We start from the raw sequence: 25,746 nt of genomic DNA, 5'->3' as shown, positions 1-25,746 counted from the left end.
TTATAATGTGTTCTTTGGGGCATTCTTCTCCAAGGATAATGCTGACAGTTCCATTCCATCTATTTAGTGAGAAAGTTGGAGGTTCTGCTGATGAGTAAAACTGAGAAAGGCAGTTATTTTAAAAAAGGATAAACTGGTATTGTGCAAACCTCAGAGCAGCTATATCAATAACATACCGTTACTAAAACCCAATTGATTCCTTGCCTGTTTTAAAACAGAGCTAGTATTTTGAATAAAAATGTATTACCTCAGAAAGTTTGACATCAGCTATTACAAAAGACAAACTATAAATATTGTTTAAAACTTGAATTAAAAAATAATAATGTCCTACATCTTATAATAAAATAAAATGCAACTATTGGGACAGGTACATAGGCTCACACCTATAACCCCAGCCCTTGGGGAGGCTAAGGAGGGAGGATTGCTTGAGGCCAGGAGTTCAAGACCAGTCCTGGCAATATAGCAAGAGAGTATCTCTACAAAAAATTAGTCAGATGTAGTGGCATGTGCCTGTAGTCCCAGCTATTTGGGAGGCTGAGGCAGCAAGATCAGGAATTTGACATTAAAATGAGTCATGATCATGCCACTGTGTTCCAGCCTAGGCAAGAGAGCAAGACCCTGTCTCAAAAAAGTAATAATATATAAAATAAAATAAAATACAATTAAGCCCTTCTGAAAATGTCAACTGTCATTTAAGTATTTTTCTTTGCCTGGCATATTTCTACTAGTAAATACAGTAAGTAAAATCAGACTTTGAAGATATGTAAGAAATTAATTTTTTTTTAATGCTGGGCTAAGAGTAGTTATAAGCAGCTTGCAAATGAAAAATGAAGGCTGAGAATTCAATTCAGAATAATCTGTCCCTTTGGTTGCTAAAGGATGGGTTCATTTCATTATAAAAGAATATTTCCCATAGACAGTTAGTTATCTCTCAGTCTTTCAACATGATGTAAAAATGGACTTCAATTTCAAGAAAAAATAATAATTTTCCTTGTTTTTCCAAAATAAGGTGAAAAAGGAAAATGCTGTAATAGCAGCCACTGGAGGGAGGACTTGATGTTAGAATAAGAATAAAACAAGCATAAAACATTTATTTGGTGCTTTGTCTGAATATAACATTTTGTTAAACTCATTTCTATTTGTTTAAGTGACAAATGCTAAAAATACTGCTTTTTCTGCATCAGTTAAACTTCCTTTCACTGAAAAACAGATGTTGTTTCAAGTGTCCTTTATTGGTACACAAATCAGCAGTAAGAAAATTATAAAGCTGCCTGGACTGACAAAGAACTAGCACTATCGCTTAGTCTCAGAACATATTTAAAGGCCTATACTTAACTTTAAATGTCTATACTTTGTTCCTTTGAAATATTATCCACTCAGTTTGCTAGAAGACTGCAGGTTCTACTTTGTCTCTAAATAAATACCTGAAATCTGGCTATCCATAAATTGAAACAGCTTTTTAAAAACCTGTGGCATTGCTCTTGATGTAGTTAGGATGTTTTGTTTTTACTAAAAATACTCATCGTATATTTTTTAAATTATTGGTTTAAAACTATTTATACACACTCTCTCTCAAAGGATCTCAGAGTAAGCCGTAAGCCTCCGGTGCTTACCTTATCCAGATAACTAAATATACAAACATATTATAATAAAGAGAGTTTAAATAAAATTCCAAACACAAAACCACAGAACTGAAAGGGAATAGAAGTAAGCTCTTTCACAATGCTGGTTTCTATTATAATAGTAGTTACATACTATACAATAGATGCCAGGCTTCTGGAAAGTCCCGAAATAATTCCAAACATAGCAAAATCCATTCCTTCCCTTTCAAAATGACTATTCACCCTATCATTATTTTGGAGCTGACTTCTTAAACTCAAGAATACTGATATGATTTAACCAATGAACCAGCAAAACTTTCAGTCAGTTCTGAATAAGAGCTATTCTGAAGAAAAAACAACAAAAAATTTTAAAAAACTCTGGAGTAAATCTACTAGAAAAGCATAAACGCTCTTCACCTGACAAGATATTCAATTGAATAAGAAACCCAAACTCAGAAACTGATTTTTAAAAAATGAATCAATATTGATTCTTCCTATCTATGAGCATGAAATGTTTTTCTATTTGTTTGTGTCCTCTCTTATTTCTTTGAGCAGTGGTTTATAGTTCTCCTTGAAGAGGTCCTTCGCCCCTTGCAAATTGTATTCCTAGGTATATTATTCTCTTTGTAGCAATTATGAATGGGAGTTCACTCATGATTTGGCTCTCTGTTTGTCTGTTATTGGTGTATAGAAATGCTTGTGGGTTTTCCACATTGATTTTGTATCCTGAGACTTTGCTGAAGTTGCTTATCAGCCTCAGGAGATTTGGGGCTGAGACAATGGGGTTTTCGAAATATATCACCATATCTGCAAACAGAGACAATGTGACTTCCTCTCTTCCTATCTGAATACTCTTTATTTCTTTCTCTTGCCTGATGGCCCTGGCCATAACTTCCAATACTATGTTGAATAGGAGTGGTGACAGAGGGCATCCCTGTCTTGTGCCAGTTTTCAAAGGGAGTGCTTCCAGCTTTTGCCCATTCAGTATGATATTGCCTGTGGGTTTGTCATAAATAATTATTATTTTGAGATATGTTCCATCAATACCTAGTTTTTTGAGAGTTTTTAGCATGAAGGGTGTTGAATTTAATCGAAGGCCTTTTCTGCATCTATTGAGATAATCATGTGGTTTTTGTCATTGGTTCTGTTTATGTGATGGATTACGCTTATTGATTTGCGTATGTTAAACCAGCCTTGCATCCCATACATCACTAACATTATCATCACTAAATTGCCTAATTTTCCACTTCAGCAATAATTTATTTTCCATGTAAGGAAGGAGCTTCCTTTGGATTTACCAAAATAGGAATGCTTTTCTTAACAGTTTTTGAATTCAAAAAATAGTGAAAAATTAGCTTCTGAAAGTCTTTCTTCATTTCAAGAGACAAAGAGAAAGGAAGTGAGTGTACAAGAGAGAAACTTTATATTGTAATTAAAACAGTTAAAAACACAAACACATATGCTTGTTTTGATAAAAATAATTATACATGTTTATTGTTGAGAAAATATATCCAGAATAACTAAGGTTGTTTTAGTTTGTTTTCAATTATGAAACTGAAATGTCTAATTTATTTAGCAGTTCTTGTATTATCTGTAATACAAATAAAATTTCACCATTACAATCACTCACTGTTTCAAAATAATAAGTTATTACCTATAAATAATATTCCAGTTGCAACCACTTTTCGAATACTTAGCACAAACTGATTTGACTTATTGGCCATCTTGAAGAAAGTAGTTAAAAGACCATGAAGGAACAGGGCACAGACCATTAATGCTTCCAAGCTAGAGGGAAGAGACTTAAATGGCCTCCAGTGAAATCAACTTTGCTAGGTCCTAAAACCAAATCTAGAGCCATCCCGTTTAAAGTTCAGGCCAATCTACAGGCCACTGCCACTTTGACAGCAGCTTAAGGGAAGTCCCTGGAGAACAATGGGGAAGACAAGTAATGCATGGTATAAGCTACTATTCAGAAGAGTCTGCCCTGAACTCCAGACTCCAATCACTGCAGGTATTCAGTAAGAATAAAATGAAAGGGTACAGGATAGGCACAAAAAAAGGCAAAAACAAACAACACTCATGATAAATTTTGTATAATGCAGGAATTAAAAATTTGGATACCTATAGGCATCAGAAAGTTAACAGCAAACGTAGGCAGTGAAGCCCTGTAAGTCATAGCTTATAGGGAATGAATAGTGAAGACTGCAACAAAGTGGAAAACACGCTACTCATCTCAAGGGAGTTCCTGCTTGCCACACTGTTGCCATATAGAATGGAGCCACAGTGTGACGGAACTTCATATTTTTCAGGAGAAACCAAAAGCCCAATTTTTACTTAAATTAGATGGAAATTAATTTTTAAAAATTGAAGATTGTGGACCCCCCCACTTGGTTTGGGGGTCCCCAATTTGTAAACTCTGCTTTGTGTAATATTATAGACAGTATAATTGACTGATAATCTCCTATACAGCTTTGCAACAACTAGGCCAAGAACAGATATATTGGTAATAAAAATAAGATTCCAGTGATCCAAGAAAATAGTAAACCCTCAGAAAGTAGACACAGGTCAAAAATACTTTCCAAAACCAAGCTTTCATGGCTACCCTCATTTGAACTATGACTTCCTTATACTGGCACAAGAACTGATACCTATTCAAAGCACTTGGCATTCGAAAAATAATGGGCATGTGTAGTGCCTCACACCTGTAATCCCATTCTGGGAGGCCAAAGCGGGAAGATCGCTTCACCAGCCTGACCAACCTAGCAAAACTTCGTCTCTACAAAAAAAAATACAAAAAATTAGCCTGTTGTGGTGGTGCATGCCTGTGGTTCCAACTACTCAGGAGTCTCAGGTAGGAAGATTGTTTGATCCTAGTAGGTTGAGGCTGCGGTGAGCTATGATAAAACTTCTAAATATGATAGTATTTTCCTCTGCTCTTAAGTTTTTATTACCTATGTATATATCCTTGTGCTTGAAATTTCTTCATTTAAAAATCATGATATATCTTCCTATACCACAAAAAAGTTTGGATAGCATGCTTCCTGATTGTGACTATGCAGGAATAACTCTACTGTCACTACAGGTAATTATGTTCCTTATAAACACGTAACTCCAAGTCTTATTTTTGGGTCTTTCATTTTTCTCTATTATGTATTTTCTTGACATCTTATTGGTAAATTTCTATAGTGTTATTTGATTTCAATTCTACAAGTAAAAAACCTAATCAAATGCTTTTAATTCAAATATTATACTTAGTTCCTCAAATATGGATTCTGTCCTAGATTTTTCTATTTTCAACTGAAGAGATGTTCACAAAACCCTTTCACCATGCCTAGAAAATGGTAGAAACACATATACACACATAATTATGGATGAATATATACCTAATAGTTTAAGTTGTAATGCTTCTTTGCTTTTTTCTTTCTTTTTCTTTGAGATGTCATTTTGCTCTTGTTGCCCAGGCTGAAGTACAAAGGCATGATCTTGGCTCACTGCAACCTCCGTGTCCAGGGTTCAAACAATTCTCCTGCCTCAGCCTTCTGAGTAGCTGGAACTGCAGGCACATGCCACCACACCTGGCTAATATTTTGTATTTTTAGTAGAGATGAGGTTTCACCATGTTAGCCAGGTAGATCATGAAGTCTCGATCTCCTGACCTCATGATCCACCCACCTCAGCCTCTCAAAGTGCTGGAATCACAGGCGTGAGCTCCCGTGCCTGGCCGCTCCTTTGCTTTTTTACCTAATTCAAATGTCTTTTAACTTTACAGCCCCACAAATATCTCAATGTAACATGTTATGGGTAAATCTATTTTTAAAAATGTTCTAAAGGACACAGCTCTTTATATCTGTGATTAATCTTGTTAGAAGGTAAATATTTTCAATTGAACTCTTTTCTAAATGTAAGGGAAAAGCTGTATTACATCTTCTTAAAACATGACACAGGTATATTATTTTTCTATAACCTTTCATTTCATCTTTCCTTCTTCCTCCTATTTTCATATACCTCTGTTGTTTGCTCACTCATTTAAGATACATAATCTAAAAGTCCTCATTGAGATCCTTCTTATACATTTCTTCAAGTTTTTGAACAATTTCAGATGACTCAACTTTAAAAGAAATATACAGGAAACCGTGCTCTACTAGATCACAAGTAATCTAACTGCTGGTTAACAACGACAAAAAAGATCCGCTATGAATTAGTACATTAATCTGCTTGAGCAGCCATACAAAATACCACAGACAGGGTGGGTTAAACAATAGAAATTTGTTTTCTTACAGTCTGGAGGCTAAAAGTCCCAGAAAAAAAGTATTAAAGGACCAGTTTCTGGTAAAGGCTCTCTTCCTGCCTTTCAGAAGACTGCATTCATACTGGAGAAATAGAGAGCTCTCTGGTGTCTGTTCTTAACAGGACACTAATCCTAGCAGATCAGTGTCCCACCCTTATGACCTCATTTAACCCTAATGACTTCCTTACTCCAAATACAGTAACATTGTAGGTTATGACTTCAACATATGAATTTGGGGAAATTCAATTCAGTCAATAGCATTCTGCCACTGGCCTCCTCAAAATTCATGTCCTTATCACATGCAAATTCATTTGTTCCATCCCAACAGCCCCAAAAGTGTTAACTCATTCCAGCATCGACTCTAAAGCCTAATGTCCAAAGTTTTGTGTAAAAATCATCTAAATTAGGTAGGGGTAAGAACAAGGTACGATTCACCCTAAGGCAAAATTCTTCTCCAGCTTTGAACCTATAAAACCTGACAAGTTACGTATTTCTAAAATACGATGGTAGGATAGGCCAAGAATAAACATTCCCATTTCAAACGGAGGACATTAGAAGGAAGAAAAAAAAGGGTGATGGGTTCCAAACAAGTACAAAACTTAGGAAGGCAAATTTCACTCCATCATTAAGGTTCAAAAATAATCTCTCTGGTATGACACCCTGTTCTCCAGGCCCTCTCTATTTTGCAGTTCTAGAGCTACATCTACCATTTTAGGTATTTGTTAGAGCAACATCCCAATTCAGGGTATTACAATTTGTATTAGTCTGCTCAGGCTGCCATAACGAAACTGCATAGAGTTGTTTAAACAAGAGAAATTTATTTTCTCACAGCTTTTGAGGCTAGAAGTCCTAGATCAGATCAAGGTCCAGTATGCTTGATTAGTTTCTGATAAGGGCTCTTTTCCCAGTGACTTTTGCTTTCTCACCATGTCCTCACATGGTAAAGAAAAACTGACCAGGAGATGGCCTCTCTGGTGTCTCTTCTTTTGACGACACTAATCCTATGGGACCAAGGTCCCATCCTATCACCTCATTTAACCCTAATTACTTGCTTACTCCAAATGCAATCATATTGGGGTTAGGATTTCAATACACAAATTAGAAAGACATAATTCAGTCCATAGCAATTAGAAAGAAAAATATCTGGGGACTGTAATATGTTCAGAGACATTTGTATAAAAATAGTCTTGATATTTTCCCCAATATCCTGTCATCTTGGAAGATGCATTACTTCAACAACATGGTTTATCCCTGCTTTCAAACAGAAAGGCCAGTTTTGTCCCAAATTAGAGAAAGAAAGAAGCAGAGAAAGATGATGCAAAGGGTTTTTTTGCACATACAGAGTTAGACAGAACACAAAAGAAACTACTCCCACTTCTCACGCCATTGTTAAGTTCAGAGGATTCCCAAAACCACCCTCAGTTTCCATAATTTGCTGGAAGGACTCACAGAACTCACTGAAAACTGTTATATTCACAGTTATAGTTTATTACAGGGAAAGGAAATAGATTAACAGGAGCAAAGAAAAGAAGCGCCTAAGACAGAGACTAGGAGTGTACCAAACGTGGAACTGCCACAGTCCCCTCCCAATGATGTCATGGTCACATCATTCTCCTGGTGTCTGTTTAACAATACACACAAGAGTACTGCCAAGCAGGAAGGCTCACAGAAGAAAGTGTTCAGAGTTTTTCTTGGGACTCTGTTACTTAGGCATGAATGACTAATTGACTGCCCACATGATTGAGGTCAGCCTCCAGGTCAACTAGTATCACTTAACCAAAAGCCCCTCCCTAAGTCACATAGTTAGCATTTCTGGCACAGGCAACCCCCACCCTAAGACTGAAATGGACATGGCCAGCCATGATCCTCAATCATACCAACACTGTGGCCCAAGACATCATCATCCATAAAGTGAGAGCAAAGGCCATACTTCTGTTTGGGAAAGATTATGTTTTTACTAAATAGGAGATAAAAGTAACCATTCATTAGTTCCTACTGCTTACAGAAGCAAGTTCAAGCTTCTCAGCAAACTATACGAGCCTTCTCTGCCCATATCTTATGCATACACACATAGCCATGGCATGGCTCCTATTTCTTTCTTCAACTCCATCTCTCACTACAATCAAATTTTCTCCTCCAGTAATTGCAAATTCCTTTCTGTTTTTTTACAAACACCAGACTGCTAAGAGCTATTTCTTCTATCTAAAATGTCCTTCTGCTTTATTTTAAATGATCCATCCTCAGGTTCTCAACTTAGGGATAATTTTCTCCAACACTCCCATAGCATCCTATACCTACTTCTGTCTACTATAATACAAAATATTATATTAAAGTCTTATCTTCATAGTAGACACCCAACCAGAAGGTAATATCCTGAAATATGAAGTCCAGATTGCCTTTTGTCTAGGTATCCATCTATTACTGATTCAAATAACTAAAAATCTTCCTGACTCTTGCCATGTTTTTTTTCCTCATCTAGACCTTAGGCCTTTCCCTGTTCATTTATCTCTCCTGCTCTCCATCACTTCTGAGACCAGAGTCTTATCCTCGTTCAACCAATCCCTACTAAAATAAATTCTTTCTTTTCTATTCCAAAGTCTTCAAGCAGCCTGATCTGACTTTTCTTCCCATCAATTCTCAGATATGACCATTTAATAAAAGTATTCCAATTAATCAGAGTTTATTACACCAAATGGATCAAGATTATTAACAAAATTCCAAACTACTTAATTCTATAGTCATTTCCATAATATAGGCAAAAATTACGATATAAAGAAGAATAACTCAGATCAAGAGAGCATCTAATCTAACAATCAATCTTTTCATATTTTTTACTTGTCTCATCTTAGGTATATACTTGGTCACAATTGTAGCTTGTTCCACATTTTATATAAGCATATAAAATTATGTTATGCTTTGTAGGGCAAAGGGGTATCAGTTGTACTCCTTCATTAACTTGGATATTGACTCTGAATTGTTTTTGTTTTGTTTGTTTGTTTGTTTGTTTGTTTGTCTGTTTTTTCACGGAGTCTCTCACTCTGTCACCCAGTCTGGAGTGCAGTGGCATGATCTAAGCTCACTGCAAACTTCAACGACTCTCCTGCCTCAGCTTCCCGAGTAGCTGGGACTACAGGCGCCCACCACCATGCCTGGCTAATGTTTTGTATTTTTAGTAGAAACAGGGTTTCACTGTGTTAGCCAGGATGGTCTCAATCTCCTGATCTCATGATCTGCCTGCACTGACCTCCCAAAGTTCCAGGATTACAGGGGTGAGCCACCGCGCCCAGTCTGAATTATTCTTTTTTAATAAAAGTAGTGTGTCTCCTGAGCTACAAGTATCTTTTCTACTGTTTTCTTATTACTGATTATATATGATGGCAATATGATTGGCAGGGAGTAGGAATACTAGCTATATTCCAAATAGTTAGTAGTTACACTGGTGGTTATAATCATCCCCATAAAGAGCTATTAAAGGGCCTTACAAGGGTCCAAATCCAGTCTTAGTCTTGTTAGCGCCTCTTTAACTTCTGAGCAAAGCAAGGCATGGTACACTGTCAATCTAGACTATGATTAAAATAAATATACAGTGAGAGAAGAGCCATAATGGCCAACTAGATGTAGGGAGGAACAGCTTCTTCCACTGAGAGAACAGACCATCACGAACACCAGCACATTTCAAGCAAATTTTTGGGAGGAAGGCATTGAGAGTGAACAGAGAGAGAATACAGACCCTCGGTTGAAGGAGGAGGAAGCTTGGAATTCAACACAGGGTTGCTGAGCACCAGGATTCATTTCTGGCCTTGAGCAGCTCCTAGAGAAGGGATGATTTAAATAGATGTGGAGTGGCCTACTCTCACAATGGACCTCCAGAATCCTAGCTACAAGAGACCAGATGACCCCCATGGACATTTGAGCTGGCAGGGAGACCTGCTTGGAGAAGTGGCAGGGACAGGACTCCAGGCTGAGCAGAGCCCAGAGGCTTTGGTGCAGAAATGGCTGCGGTGGAGCACAGACAGGGACAGCTATCCCACAAAGTTCACTATGCTCCTTAAGGCAGCTTTAGCATATATTGACTGTCAGACCTGAACAGAACTGGGCTAACTTGCCTGAGGGAAAGGGACAGGCAAGTTAATCCAGATGGGAGCGTCCCCGCCCCATCTGCCAACCTCTACCATCCCTGCCTGACCACATAGCTTGCAGCATTGTCTCAGATATCAAAAAGGGGCACTTTCCAATGGCCACCATCAGCTAGCAAACATTACCTAACCATCACAGAATTTCTGCAGATGGGCCTGATATGGTCTGGCTGGGTCCCCACCCAAATCTCATCTTGAAATTCCACGTGTTGTGGAATGGAACCAGTGGGAGGTAACTGAATCATGGGAGCATGTCTTTCCCATGCTGTTCTCATGATAGTGAATAAGTCTCACAAGATTTGATGGTTTTAAAAACAGGAGTTTCCCTGTACAAGGCTCTTTCTTTGCCTGCTGCCATCTATGTAAGATGTGACTTGCTCCTCCTTGACTTCCACCATGATAGTGAGGCCTCCCCAGCCATGTGTAACGGTAACTCCATTAAACCTCTTTTATAACTCGCCCAGTCTTGGGTATGTCTATCAGTAGCATGAAAACAGACTAATACAGGCCCCCATTGGCACATACCCACCCACAGCCCCTCCACACCGCTTTGCCAGCATGCACTCACCCACAACCTCCTTCCACTACTTTGTCATAACCCCACCCCTGCTGGTGCACACTCACGAACACAGATCTGTCATTGGCCTCTGTCACTGGCCTAATGAAGGGCTTTTGCCAGCACCCTCCATGGGAGTGTTGTTGCCAGTGAACTGGGAACACCTCAACTCTCCAGCACAGCAAGTGCTTAACCTCAAGGAGCCAGAGAACAAAGCTGTGGGTCAGGTCACAGCCCTTCAGGGTTAGAACATGCAAACCAGGAGTGCTGCGCTGAGCCTTGGTCCCCTGAGACCATCCAGAAATGAAGATAGCTGACTGACACCAATGTAAAGAACAGTCAAACTGGCTGGGCGCGGTGGCTCAAGCCTGCAATCCCAGCACTTTGGGAGGCTGAGGAGGGTGGATCACGAGGTCAAGAGATCGAAACCATCCTGGTCAACATGGTGAAACCCTGTCTCTACTAAAAATACAAAAAAAAAAATTAGCTGGGCATGGTGGCACGTGCCTGTAATCCCAGCTACTCAGGAGGCTGAGGCAGGAGAATTGCCTGAACCCAGGAGGCGGAGGTTGCGGTGAGCCGAGATGGCGCCATTGCACTACAGCCTGGATAACAAGAGCAAAACTCCATCTCAAAAAAAAAAAGAATAGTCAAACCATCAAAGGCATCAAGGAGTAAAAAAGCAAAAAGCCTCTTCCAAAGGACAGCAACAACCAAGATTAAAGGAACATCAGGCCACAAAGATGAAGAACCAGGACTATGGCAACTCAAAAAGTCATAGTGTCTCTCGGACCACAGCACAATAAAAATATAAATCAACACAATGAAAATCACTCAAAACCATACAAATATATAAAAATTAAACAAATGCTCCCGAATTACTTTTGGGTAAATAATGAAATTAAGGCAGAAATCAAGAAGTTCCCTGAAAATAATGAGAACAAAGATACAACATACCAGAATCTCTGGAACATAGCTAAAGCAATGTTAAAAGGGAAATTCACAGCACTAAATGCTCACATCAAAAAACTGGAAACATCTCAAATTAACACCTAACTTCACAACTGAAAGAATGAAAGAAACAATAGCAAATCAACCTCAACACTAGGAAAAGACAAGAAATAACAAAAATAGAGCTGAACTAAAGGGAACTCAAAACACACAAAAAAATTCAAAACATCAACAAATTTAGGAGTCAATGTTTTTGAAAAAAATAAGAAAAAAAAAAAAAACCACGGCTAGACCAATTAAGAAAAACAAAAGAAGATCCAAATAAATACAATTAGCAATTACTAAGGGAATATTACTACTGACCCCACAGAAACAAAAACAATCACCAGAAACTACTATAAACACCTCTATGCAAACAAAATAGAAAACCTAGATGAGCTGGATATATGTATTCCTGGACACATACACCCTCCCAAGACTGAGCCAGAAAGACACAGATTCTCTGAACAGACCAATAATCAGCTCCAAAGTTGAATCACTAATAAGTAGTCTACCAACCAAAAAAAGCCCAGGACCTGATAGAGTCACAGCCATACACTACCAGATGTACAAAGAAAAGCTGGTACCAGACCAGGTGCGGTGGCTTGTGCCTGTAATCCCAGCACTTTGGGAGGCCAAGGTGGGTGGATCACGAGGTCAAGATGGTGAAACCCCGTCTCTACTAAAAATACAAAAAATTAGCTGGGCATGGTGGCACATGCCTGTAATCCCAGCTACTCAGGAGGCTGAGGCAGGAGAATTGCCTGAACCCAGGAGGCGGAGGTTGCGGTGAGCCAAGATTGCACCATTGCACTCCAGCCTGGGTAACAAGAGTGAAACTCCGTCTCAAATAAAAGAAAACAAAAAGAAAAGTTGGTACCATTCCTACAGAAACTATTCCAAAAAAACTGAGGAAGAGGGACTTCTCCCCAACTCATTCTATGGGACCAGCATCACCTTGATACTAAAATCTGACAGAGACACAACAGAAAAAGAAAACTTCAGGTCACTATCTTTGATGAACACTGATGCAAGAATCCTCAACAAAATACATGCAAACCAAATCCAACAGCAAATCAAAAAGCTAACCCACCATGATCGAGGAGGCTTCATCCCCAGGATGCAAGGCTGGTTCAATATTCGAAAATCAATAAATGTGATTCAGCACATAAACAGAACTAAGACAAAAACCATATGATTATCTCAAAAGACTTTTGATAAAATTCAACATCCTATCATGTTAAAAGCTCTCAATAAACTAGGTATTGAAGGAACATAACTCAAAATAATAAGATCCATCTATGAGAAACCCACACCCAACATTATACTAAGTGGGCAAAAGCTGGAAGCATTCCCCTGAAAACCAGTGCAAGACAAGGATGCCCTCTCTCACCACATCTATTCAACATAGTATTGGAAGTCCTGGCCATAAGAAAACAGGCAGGAGGAAGAAATAATGGCATCCAAATAGGAAAAGAGGAAGTTAAATTACCTGTTTGCAGATGGCATGATTGTATATCTAGAAAACCCCATAATCAGAGCCCAAAATCTCCTTCAGCTGACAAACAACTTCAGCAAAGTTGCAGGATACAAATCAACATACAAAAATCACTAGCATTCCTACAGACCAACAACAACCAAACTGAGAGCCAAATCAGAAGGGCAATCCAATTCACAATTGCCACACACACACACACACACACCCCTAGGAATACAGCTAACCAGGGAGGTGAAAGATCTCTTCATGTTGAGAATTACACAACACTGCTGAAAGAAATCAGATATGATACACAAATAAACAGAAAACATCCCATGCTGCTATAAAGGAAGAATCAATATCATTAAAATGACTATATTACACAAAGCGATTTACAGATTCAATGCTATTCCTATTGAACTACCAAAGGCATTCTTCACAGAACTAGAAAAAATTATTTTAAAATTTATATGGAATCAAAAAAGAACTCAAATAGCCAACACAATACTAAGCAAAAAGAACAAACCTGGAAGTATCATGTTACCTGACTTCAAACTATACTACAAGGCTACAGGGACCAAAACAGCATGGTATGGGTACAAAAACAGGCATATAGATCAATAGAACAGAGTAGAGAGCCAAAAGTAAGACCACACATCTATGACCATCTGATCTTCAACAAACCTGACAAAAACAAGCAATGGGGAAAAGATTCCTCCCTATTCAATAAATGGTGCTGAGATAAATGGCTATCCATATACAGAAGATTGAATCTGGACCCCTCCCTTATACATATACAAAAATAAACTCAAAATGGATTGAAGGCTTAAATGTAAAACCCAAAATTATAAAAACACTGGAAAACAACCTAGGCAATACCATCCTGGACCTAGGAACAGGTGAAGAATTCATGACAAAGACACCAAAAGCAATCACAACAAAAGCAAAATTGACAAATGGGATCTAATTAAATTTAAGAGCTTCTGCACAGCAAAAGAAACTATCGACAGAGTAAACAGACAACCTACAGAATGGGGGAAAAAATCTATCTCAGATGCATGGTTTGCAAAAATTGAAATTCAGGAGAAAATCTACTATCCACAAGAAACTCAAACAACATTATGAGAGAAAAACAAACCACCCCATTAAAAAGTGAACAAAGGACATAAACAGATACTTCTTAAAAGACATATATGTGGCCAATAAGCATATGAAAAAAGCTCAATATCACTCATCATTAGAGAAATGCAAATCGAAACCACAATGAGATGCCATCTCACTCACACCAGTCAGTAGGGCTATTACAAAAAGTCCAAAAATAACAGATGCCAGTGAGGTTACGGAGAAAAGGGAATCCTGAGACACTGTTGGTGGGAGTGTAAATTAGTTCTACAATAGTAGAAAGCAGTATAGCGTTTCCTCAAAGAGCTAATAACAGGGCTACCATTTGATGCTGCAATACCGTTACGCCCAGAGAAGGAATGTCTACCATAATGACACAGACACCTGAATGTTCACTGCAGCACTGTTCACAACAGCAAAGACATGGACTCAAACTAAATGACCATCAATGATAGACTAGATAAAGAAAATGGGGTACATACATACCATGGAATATTATGCAGCCATAAAAAAGAATGAGATCATGTCTTCTGCAGGAACATGGATAAAGCTGGAGGCTATCATCCTTCATAAACTAAGGCAGTAACAGAAAACCAAATACTGCATGTTCTCCCTTATAAGTGGGAGCTAAATGTTGATAACTTATGAACACAAAGAAGGGAACAGACACTGAGATCTACCTGAGAGAGGAAGACGGGGAGGAAGAAAATTATCAGAAAAGATAACTATTGGGTACTGAGCTTAATACCTAGGTGATGTAATAATATGTACGACAAACCCTATGACATGTGTTATCTATGTAACAAGCCTACACATGTATCCCCAAACCTAAAATATATTTTTTAAAAGAAACGAGTAACCAGGAAGAAAAAAAAAGAATACCAAAGCTCTCCCCATCATAGGATAAATAGTGAATAATTACAAAATGAAACTTTCTTCCTGAAAATTAACTTTGACTATATCATAGAAAATAATAAATATCAATAATTCTAAAGTAAAAAAAAAAAGTCAGAGTGTCTTCCTACCTCCAAATGACTGCCCCACCTGCCCAAGAATGGTTCTTAACCAGGTTGAAATTATAGACATAGAATTTAGAATCTGGAAGGCAAGGAGGATTACCAAGATTCAGGAGAAAATTGAAACCAAATCCAAGGAATCTAAGGAATCCAATAAAATACAAGAACCTACAGATGAATAGTCACTTTAAGAAGAAACCAAATTGATCTGATAGAGCTGAAAAATTCACTAAAAGAATTTCATAATATAATCAGAAGTACTGAGGAAAGAATAGACAAAGCCGAGGAGAGAATCTCAGAGTTCAGAGACCAGTTCTTTGAATGAACTCAATCAGATAAAAATAAAGGCAAAAGAATAAAAATAATAAACAAAACCTCCAAAAAATATGGGATTATATAAACAGACCAAAACATGTGACACACTGGCATACCTGAAAGAGACAGAGAGCAAGTAACTTGAAAAACATAATTAAAAATTATGAAAATTTTCCTAACCTCAACGAGGAGGTCAACATTCAAATTCAGAAACTGCAGAAAACCCCTGTAAGATACTATTCAAGACAACCATTCTGAAGACAAATAGTCATCAAATTCTCCAAGGTCAAAGTGAAAGAAAAATATCTTAAAGGAAGCTAGAAAGAAGGGAGAGGTTACCTACAAAGGGAATCCCATCAGGCTAACAGCTGACCTTTCAGCAGAAACCCTACAAGTCGGAAGAGATTGGGGACCTTTATTCAGCATTCTTAAAGAAAGGACACTCTAAGAATTTCATATCTAGCCAAACTATGCTTCATTAGGGAAAGAAAAATAAAATCCTTTTCAGATAAGCAAATACTAAGGAATTAACTACCACTAGATTTGCCTTGTAAGAGGTCTTTATGGAAGCACTAATCTAAACATGAAAAAGAAAGGCCATTATAAGCCACCACAAAAACACACTTACATACATAGACCATTGACACCATAAAGCAACTACACAATCAAATGTATATAACAAGCAGCTAACAGCATAATAACAGGATCAAATCCTCACATATCAATACTGACCTTGAATATAAATGGACTAACTGCACCACTTAAAGATAAGAGTAGCAATTTGAATAAAGAAACAAGACCCAACTATATGCTATCTTCAAGAGACCCATCTCACACACAATGACACCCACAGGCCCAAACTAAGGGATAGAGAAAAATTTATCAAGCAAACAGAAAACAAAAAAGAGACAGGGTTGCTCTTTAACTTTAAGACAAACAGACTTTAAAGAAACAATGATCAAAAAGGACTAAGAAGGGCATTATATAATGATAAAGGGTTCAATTCAACGTGAAAACATAACTATCCTAAATATACATGCATCCAACACTGGAGCACCCAGATTCATAAAACAAGTTCTTAGAGACCTACAAAGAGACTGAGATAACCACACAATAATAGTGGAAGACCTCATCTTGATACCCATTGACAGTACTAGACAGATCACCAAGGCACAAAACTAACCAAGATATTCAGGACCTAAACTTGACATTTGACCAAATGGACCTAACTGACATCTACAGAACACTCCACTCAAGCACAGCAGGATATACATTCTTTTTATCTGCATATGACACATACTATAATATGACCATTCAGCCATAAAGGAATTCTCAACAGATTAAAAGAAAAAACTGAAATCATAACACACTCTCAACCACAGTACAAGAATACAGAAATCAACACCAAGAAAATCTCTCAAAACCATATGATTATGTGAAAATCAAACAATCTGTTCCTAAATGACTTTCAATAAGCAATGAAATTAGGTCAGAATTCAAGAAATGTTTTCACACTAATGAAAACAAAGAAATGACATACTAGATTCTCTGAGACACAGCTAAGGCACTCTTCAGAGGAAAGTTTACAGGACTAAACATCCATATTAAGTAGTTAGAAAGATCACAAATTAACAACCTAACTTCACACCTAGAGCAACCAAAAGAAAAAAAAAAAAAAACGTAAACTAGCCCTAAAGCTAGCAGAAGAAAAAAACAAAATCAGAGCTGAACTGAACAAAACTGAGACATGAAAACTATACAAAGGATCAATGAAACCAAAACATGGTTCTCTGAAAGAATAAATAAGATTGACAGACCACTAGCTAGACAAATAAAGAAAAAAGGCAGGAAGTCCAAATAAACACAATAAAAAATGACAAACTGGACATTACAACTGACCTCATAGAAATAGAAAGAAACCCTCAGAGACTATTATGAACACCTCTACCCACACAAACTAGAAAATTTAGAGAAAATGGGTAAGTTCTTCAAAAGATACAGCCTCCTAAGATTGAATCAGGAAGAAATTAAAACCCTGAACAGACCAATAGTGAATTTCAAAATGAATTCAGTAATAAAAAGCCTACAACCAGAAAAAGCCCTGGAAAAGGCAGATTCACATTCCACCAGACAAATAAAGAAGAGCTTGGCTGAACGTGGTTGCTCATGCCTGTAATGCACTTTGGGAGGCCAAGGCAGGCAGAAGACAAGGTTAGGAGATTGAGACTATCCTGGCTAACATGGTGAAACCCCATCTCTACTAAAAATACAAAAACTAGCCAGGCGTGGTGGCACTTGCCTGTAGTCCCAGCTACTCAGGAGGCTGAGGCAGGAGAATTGCTTGAACCCTGGAGGCAGAGGTTGCAGTGAGTGGAGATCATGCCATTGCACTCCATCCTGAGCAACATAGAGAGACTCCATCTCAAATACCACTGCATTCCATCCTGGGTGACAGAGAGACACTCCATCTCAGAAAAAAAAAAAAAAAAGAGCTGATACCAACCCTACTAACACTGCTCCAAAAACCAAGAAGGCACTCCTTGCCAAATCATTCTATGAAGCTATCATCACTCTGATACTATAACTTTGTAGAAACACAATGACAAAAGAAAACTTTAGGCCAATATCCCTGATGAATATAGATGCAAAAATCCTCAACAAATACTAGCACAACAAATCCAGCAGCACATCAAAAACCTAATCTGCCATGATCAAGAAGGCTTTATTCCTAGTATACAAGGTTGGATCAACATATGCAAATTAGTAAATGTGATAAATCACATAAACAAAACTAAAATCAGAAACCATATGATCACCTCAATAGAGGCAGAAGACTTTTGATAAAATTTAACATCACTGGCGGGGCACGGTGGCTCAAGCCTGTAATCCCAGCACTTTGAGAGGCCGAGGCGGGTGGATCACGAGGTCAACAGATCGAGACCATCCTGGTCAACATGGTGAAATTCCGTCTCTACTGAAAATACAAAAAATTAGCAGGGCATGGTGGCACGTGCCTGTAATCCCAGCTATTCGGGAGGCTGAGGCAGGAGAATTGCCTGAACCCAGGAGGTGGAGGTTCCGGTGAGCCAAGATCGTGCCATTGCACTCCAGCCTGGGCAACAAGAGCGAAACTCCGTCTCAAAAAAAAAAAAAAAAAATTTAACCTCGCTTCGTGTTAAAAATTTTCAAGAAACCAGGCATTGAACAAGCATACCTTAATTTAAAAGAACCATCTATGACAAACCCACAGCAAACATCATACTAAATGGGCAAAAGCTAGAGACATTTCCCTTGAAAACCAGAACAAGACAAACATGCCCACTCTCACCACAACTATTTAACATAGTACTGGAAATTCCCACCAAAGCAATTAAGCAACAGGCATCCAAATAGAAAGAAAGTCAAACTATCTCTGTTCACAGCTGATATGATATGATTTGATTCTATACTTAGAAAATCCCACACTCTCTACTTAAAAGCTCCTAGATCTGATAAACTTCTGAAAAGTTTCAGTATACAAAATCAATGTAGTGCCTGCTCCAGTAGCACATATACTAAAATTGGAATGATACAAAATCAATGTCAAAAAATCAGTAGCATTTCAGCAACAATGTCCAAACTGAGAGCCAAATCAAGAATGCAATCCCATTCACAATAGCCATGAAAGAAATAAAATACCCAGGCATACAGCTCAACAGGGAGATGAAAGATCTCTACAATGAGCATTACAAAGTGCTGCTAAAGAAATCAGAAACAACACAAATGGAAAGATATTCCATACACATGGATAGAAAGAATTAATATTATTAAAATGGCCATGCCACTCAAAGCAATTTACAGATTCAATGCTACTCCTATCAAGCTACCAATGACGTTTTTCACAGAACTAGAAAAAAAAAATCTAACATTCATATGGCACCAAGAAACAGCCTGAATACCCAAAGCAATCCTAAGCAGAAAGAACAAAGCCAGAGGCATCACACCATCTGACTTCAAACTGTACTACAAAGCTATAGTAACTAAAACAGCATGGTACAGGAAAAAAGAAAAAAAGACAGTAACTAAAACAGCATGGTACTGGAAAAAAAAAAAAAGACACATAAAACATTGGAACAGAACAGATAACCCAGAAATAAAGCCACACACCTAAAACCATCTGATCTTTGACAAAGTCAACAATAACAACCAATGGAGAACAGACTCCCTATTCAATAAAGGGTGCTAGGACAACTGGCTATCCTTATGCAGAAGACTGAAACTGAACTATTTCCTTTTACCATACACAAAAATCTATTCAAGATGAATTAAAGACTTACAGGTAAAGACTAGAACTATAAAAACTCTAAAAGAAAATCTAGGCAATACCATTCTGAACCTAGGCCCTGGCAAAGATTTCGAATGAAGACAAAAATAAAAATTGAAAATAAAGCCGTAATTAAACCAAAGAGCCTCTTAACAGCAAAAGAAACTACCAACAGAGTAAACAGACAGCCTACAGAATGGGAGAAAAATTTTCAAACTATGTATCCTACAAAAGTCCCATAGCCAGGATCTATAAGGAACTTAAACAAATTAAGCAAAAAAATAAATAAATAAATAAATAAATAAATAAAAACCATTAAAAATGAGCAAAGAACATGAACAGACAATTCTAAAAACAAGATATATATAGCCAACAAGCATATGAAAAAATGCTCAACATCACTGATCATTAGAGAAATGCAAATCAAAACCAAAATGAGAACTATCTCACAACAATTGGAATGGCTAATACTAAAAAGTCAAAAAGTAACAGCTGCTACTGAGGTTGTGAAGAAAAGTGAATGCTTATACAGTGCTGGGGGAATGTAAACTAGTTCAACTACTGTGGAAAGCAGTTTGGAGATTTATCAAACAACTTTAAAAGAAAGAACAGGTATTGAACTCAGCAATCCCATTCCTGGGTACATACCCAAAGGAATATAAATCATTCTAACAAAAAGACAACATGCACTTATATGTTCATCACAGTACTATTCAAAAAAGCAAAGACATGGACTCAACCTACATACCCATCAACAGAGGATTGAATAAAGAAAGTGTGGCATAGAAAAGAATAAAATCATGTCCTTGGCAGCAACATGGATAGAACTGGAGGCCATTATCCTAACTGAATCAATGCAGAAAAAAAAATAAATAAATAACCACATGTTCTCACTTATATGTGAGAGCTAAACATCAAGTATACATGGACAAACAAGGGAACAGTACACAATGGGGAGGCTGAGAAGAAGATGAGAGTTGAAAAACTACCTTTCAGGTCACTGCACATGTACCCCCTGAACTAAAATAAACATTGAAAAGGAATAAAAGTTTAAAAATAAGATAAAATCACTCTCTTAGCAATTTCCAAGTAAAAAACAAATAATCTGATAAGAAGAAATGGAAATATACAATAATAAGCTTTGCTTTGATGGTCTTCACAGTGTTATTTTCTCTGAAGCAAAAATTATGTCAATTATGTATATTACAAAAGAGATCATTTCCCCAAAATGAAGACAATAAAAAATATTAGAGAAAGCACCATAGCAATTCTGTCTCTAATTTTTCTGTAACTTAGCTTTGAAACCTTGAGTAAGTCAGTCATCTGCCATCTCATCTGTAGTAATCAATTTTAATTTGCCATGAAGTTATAAGTAAAATTGTGATACAATTTTTTACTCATTAAATTAAAGCAAAGTAATTTATTTAAATGAGCTTTATAACTGAAATGGCTCAACGTAGCACCCCTCAAGAGTATCTAATAAATTATGACAGTGTACAAAACATTCAGGGCTAACAACAACAAAAAAAGACATTGTTACCTTGAACTCATGAGCAATTGGACATTTTTGGTTTTAAAAACTTCCCTTCCTTCTTAACAGATTATATTTTTAAAAATTGTTATCATTTTGTACATTGTTAAATTACACACTCAAATTACTCAATTGAACTCATAACTCTACAAAAAGAAATTATGTGGTACATGATCTGAACAACTTGGCTTATTCCTATAGGACTGTATACAGTGCATACCTTCCAAGCACTCATTGTTGAATACAGTAGATCTTAGTGGATTACTGAGGGCCAACTGAGTAATTCAGAATCACATACTGAGATGAAACTGGTGATTTGCACTCCCTCATTCTACCCTCCATACTATTCTAATCTGTAGAGCTATATTACTTTTTTTCTTTTTGATGCTGGGTGCCCTCTCTTCTGTCAATTCTGGGGCTTATCATCCATCGCTATTATTGATTTTTGCCACTCTCCATCTAGTCAAATCCAACTGCTACACTGATATCTAAAACATCTTTTCTGTTTCTTCATCATATTTGACTCTTTTGGTCCCCACTCTTCTCAGCTACAAAAAAAATAAATCTACTACACAGGCACAGTCAACCATTTAATATACTCCTTTCCTTCCAATGAAAAAGAAAAAAAAAATCAAAACAGGAGAGGACAGTCTTTGGCTTTTCTGAACTGTTTTCATGGCAATTTGAACCAAAAGATTTATTTATTATTATAAAAAATGGGTTTCTTTTTTATTCATAAGTTTGGAGTTACTACAGATACATAGTCTATAGACAATTGGAGGTTTTACAATTATAGAATCAAAGAGTTAAAAAGCAATAACAGATATGGTGGCTGCCTTCTAAACCCTTAAAAAGTCCACCAAATAAATCTCCAAAAATTTTTATTAAATCATATCTTAAAATGAATTCATAGAACTCCAAAAATATATACCAGTGGTCAAAAAGTAAATGAAAAGATGCTTAACATCAGCAATCATTAGAGAAATGTAAATTAAAAACACAGAGAGATACTACTTTACACCCATCAGGATGGCTATTATCAAATAACCAAAAAAATGTGTTTGGCAAGGATGTGGAGAAATGTTGGTGAGGATGTGCAGAAACCAGACTCCTTTGCTTTGCTGGTGGGAATGTGAAATGAGGTGGCTGGTGTGGAAAAGTGTGTCAATTCCTCAAATATATGGAGACATATAAAATGTCCATGTGATCTAGCAATTTCCCTTCCGGACAGATATCGAAAAGAAATGAAAGCAGAGATTTGAACAGATATTTGCACTCTCATGTTCAAAGCAGCATTATTCACAATAACCAAAAGATGGAAACAATCTAAGTATCCATGGACAAATGAATGGATAAACAAAATGTATTAACAGCATACACACACAATGGATAATTGTATTTCACCTTAAAAAGAACATTCTGATACATGCTACAACATGGATGAACCTTGGAGACATTATACTAAATGAAATAAGACAGTCACAAAAGGTTAAATAGCGCATAATTCCACTTATGTCAGACACCTAGAGTAGTCAAATTCATAAGAGGCAGAAAGTAGATTGGCAATTATCAGGGGCTGAAGGTAACAGAAAATGAGGTGTGAGAGTTTAATAGGTATGAAGTTTCAATTACGGATGATGAAAAACTTCCGGAGAATGAGTGAAAAGTAAAGTCACTCCATGACTACTGTGCAAACCCAATCTGACTCTAAAAACAGAGACAGTGCAAGTTGTATAAAACTGAGTAAATAGTGCTTACTTTTGTTAGAGCTCAATGAAGAGCGTGGAAACATCTCTACATATCTACAGAAGCCAGATTCTCCTCAGGGGTCTGTCTAGGAAAGCTGAGAAAAATAAACTGTAAATAAATAAAATCCCTCATGCACCCAAATTACGGAATATTGTTGAGATTGCTGCCTCCATGCCTACATTCTTGCTATTCCAAAATATATCAAACATGCTCCTGTCTCTGTGCCTTTGTACTAGGCCAACTAATTCCCCAGATACTTGCAGAGCTAACTATCTCACTTCATTCATATCTCTACTTAAATGTTCCCTTATCAGAGAGGCTGGGACTGACCACCCTATCAAAATGGCATCCTCTAGCACTCTCTTTCCCCTTAATTTGCTTTATTTTTCTCCATACCTCTTTTTTTTTTTAGAGAGGGAGTCTCACTCTGTCACCCACGCTGGAGTGCAGTGGCCTGATCTGGAGACATTGCAACTTCCGCCTCTCTGGTTCAGCAATTCTCCTGCCTCAGCCTCCCAAGTAGCTGGGACTACAGGCGCACGCCGCCACACCCAGCAAATTTCCTGTATTTTAGTAGAGATGGGGTTTCACCTTGTTGTCCAGGCTGGTCTCGAACTCCTGAGCTCAGGCAATCTGCCCACCTCTGCCTCCCCAAAGTGCTAGGATTACAGGCGTGTGCCACTGCACTCACCCTTTCTCTATATCTCTTAAACACTACTTGTTAAATATTTGCTTGTTAATTATACCTCTCCATCAACTAGAATGTAAGCTCCAGGAGCAAAAGGACTTTCTATTTTGTTCACTACTGTCTTCCCATGACCTGAACACTATCCCGCACACTGAAGGTTGCCAGAAAATATTGGCTAAATGAATAAACACGTGGATGCTCATGGTTTCATAGATAATATTTCCCCTTTGGCCCTGGTACTATTCTACCATATGCAGCAGTCATAGTCTGAAAGCTTCCTGAGCACCCCCAACTTTTCTGTGTAGGCTTCACTGGCTAAGTAGAAGTAACAGCTAGTTTAAAAGTCTAAAAGAAGCCTGGTACCAGCACTGTCACTGGGGCCTTAGAAAAGCAGATCCAAAAACACTCTTACTAGGTGTCTACATTTGCTAAATGTATACAGTGTAACTGTCCCTCGCATTGTAGGATAAAGCCCTTATAAATGTGATATTTATTATGCACTATATGGCATGTGTTAATACAAACGATGTCATGTACTGCATTAAAAAAATCGCATTGGTATTTTCATAAACATACGAGGCACTTGCAGACAAAATCCAGAGATTTTTTCCCTCTACAGCCTTTTTGAGGACTTGGGAGAAACGGACAAATTCAACAACACTGCATGTCACTAAATACAGTATATCCAAAACACAAATAATGAGTTTCTTGGCCCAGCAGACTTATACCGTGGAGCACTATATGTCAAATACCTGGATGAGGGAAAGAGAAGACTGCTTCCAAAACATACTTACTTTATTTCAAAGTCAAAAGTATTCGACACTTAATTCATACTGCATCCCAGAGAAACGTCCCACCTGTGCTCATGCATGTTACAAGTTTTGAGAGCATTTTATACTGCATTTTCATCCACCTGCAGTGAATGACTTCTGGTAAAGCGTTGGCGGTTAATAACACTTTTTGTAGGGAAAAAAAAATTAATCAAAGAACCACAATAACTCCTCTTCCCAGAAAGCGGAGGAGGGCCCATTACTCTGTCTCCAGGGACTCCCAGAATCCCATACGCCCAGATATAAGGAAAGTCATCCAGGGAACACACGTGTCGCTCCCGCCTGGGGGGTGGAAATGGCACATGGGACCTGCCCATCAGCGGGGGCCCAGGCACAGGTCAGAGGTGTCCGCAGGGAACGCAGCGTGGTTGTGACAGCCTCGGGCCCCAGGACCAGCGACTCCCGCCCAAGACCGACCCAGGCCAGCCCCCTCCTCGGATTTCGACCCAGGCCTGCCCCCGGAGCTCACAACCCCGCAAACGCAGTCCTACCTGAGCTCTGCCCCCAGCTACAGGGCTGAGGGGGCAGGCGGGAGGAGGCGTGGCCTTCCAGTTCGCCAGTCGAACTCCCTCGTGCGGTTGTTATGACTTTCCCTCTCGGGATCCGCGCCCCGACCAAGTTAGAGTTGCACTTCCGGGGTCTGCAGGAGACTGACACGTCATTACGCACGCGACGGCAGCGGCGAAGACAACCCGGAAATAGGCGGGGCGCGGCCCCCGGGTTGGTTCTGTGGTGATAGGTGCGCTGAAGAGAGTGGCCCGCTTGAATTAAATGTAGACCTTTTGTGTAGTGTTGCTCTCTGCTCGCCCTTCCTTATTAAGGCTGCCTGGGTAGCCGTAGCGGACGACGCCACCCTAAAACCTTGTTCTCCAGGCGGAATTTTAAAAACCATTCTGAGGATGGCCTTACAGCCAATTTCCCACTCCCCACTGACAGTGTATCTGACTTTACCCTGCCCATTCAACTCCAGAAAAACCGGGAGGTCGAGATTTGGAAGATAAAATTTACCTTCGAATTGTGACATGTAAAACAGGAAGTTAATGCTAGCATGCTAATGACAATTGAAAGTTTTCTCGTTATCATACTTGACTCAAATGGAAATCTTAATGGATATTAATGTTTTTTCCAGAAACAGATTTGAAAG

General features: G+C 38.1%; 1 protein-coding gene across 35 annotated transcripts in view; it reads right to left on the bottom strand.

Annotated features, from left to right (window-relative positions):
• The window catches only part of ARB2A (ARB2 cotranscriptional regulator A), a 513,783-nt gene extending 488,529 nt beyond the window's left edge, over positions 1–25,254 (bottom strand). For all 35 annotated transcript variants that reach the window (XM_078365170.1, XM_054252603.2, XM_035291203.3 and 32 more), the window contains exon 1: positions 25,094–25,254. The gene's annotated coding sequence lies outside the window, so the exon portion shown is untranslated. The remainder of the gene's footprint in view (positions 1–25,093) is intronic.
• Positions 25,255–25,746: the final 492 nt, after the last annotated feature.

The sequence above is a fragment of the Callithrix jacchus genome, chromosome 2 (assembly GCF_049354715.1).
Source record: "Callithrix jacchus isolate 240 chromosome 2, calJac240_pri, whole genome shotgun sequence".
In the NCBI taxonomy this organism is placed as follows: Eukaryota; Metazoa; Chordata; class Mammalia; order Primates; family Cebidae; genus Callithrix; species Callithrix jacchus.
Note: the sequence above shows the minus strand (reverse complement) of the source record. Positions and strands in the feature narration are given on the sequence as shown.